The following is a 1,165-nucleotide window of genomic DNA, read 5'->3' on the forward strand; positions in this document are numbered from 1 at the left end:
CATGTGAGCCAGCACCTTGCTTGGCACACGTCTACTGCAAATGCACCAGAAGGCACAGCAGCTCTTCACTCAGAAGGAGACGCGAGGTAGGAAGCAGCATCGTGGGATCTGCCTATCACCATGGCAGATGGTACGTCGGCCATGCTTTGGTCACCGAGCTTTACAGCCATAGCGGAAACCCTGGGTGCTCAGGCACTGTAGGAGTTGTCTACAAAGCAAGCCGTGAATATTAGCCGATGATCAGCGGGTTTGCTCCTACCTGAATGAGGAAGCACTTTCCTAAGATCACGAAGCAGGTCTAAGGCAGAGCTAAGGGATGGGCCCAACCCTCCCAAGGGACCCTTGCCCTCTTCACCGTCACGAGCAGCACAGATGTAGCCATGGTCATTCATGGTCTCTAAGGAAAGAACTAGACGTCTCACAGCTGAGGATCTGAATGTGTAGTGTGTTCGAGTGTCTACCCTCCTCCCTCCATTCCTGAGCCCTCACAACACACAGCAGAGCCTCTTCTATGCAAGCAGGGTTAACAGAGGGTAATGAGTTTGCTCAAAGAGAGAAAGGGTCTCCGATGTGAAAGGCAATGAGACAAGCAGGGCCATAAAGGGAACCCGTGGCTGGATGGCCCCAACGCAGTCGTGCTTGAGGGGGGTGGGGTGGAGAATGCTGAGTTACCGGGGCAGTGGGGTGGGGGTGAGAGAAGGGAGGAGCTTGGAAGGAAGCAGAACTTTAAAAGCGGGTTCTCTCTGCTGGGAGAGGCTCCCAAGCCCAGAGGCACCTGCTCCCCACGGCCTAGACTCTAGGCATAAGAGTCCCTTCCTCTGGGAAGAAATGGGCAAGCATGTGTTGCTGACTTTGTTGTTCGTGACCTACATACCCACAGCCAAAGTGTTGCTGATGGAATTTGAAAGGTTTCCACTGCAAGAGGTTGAGTGATGGATGACATAGTTGGGCTATTTCAGGGACAAGGTTGAACTGGGCCTTTTTAAGGAATGAAATCTAGCAAGTGCTAGACTGGGAGAGCCTCCATGGAGAGACACCACATTGTATTGTTCTTTGAATTCTCAGAGCCTCGCCCTGATATGTGGGTGGATGGATGGATGGATGGATGGATGGACGGATGGACGGACAGACGGATGGATGGATGGATGGATGGGTGGACGGACAG

This window comes from Herpailurus yagouaroundi, unplaced genomic scaffold, assembly GCF_014898765.1.
Source record: "Herpailurus yagouaroundi ecotype Mexico unplaced genomic scaffold, PumYag 162, whole genome shotgun sequence".
NCBI lineage: Eukaryota > Metazoa > Chordata > Mammalia > Carnivora > Felidae > Herpailurus > Herpailurus yagouaroundi.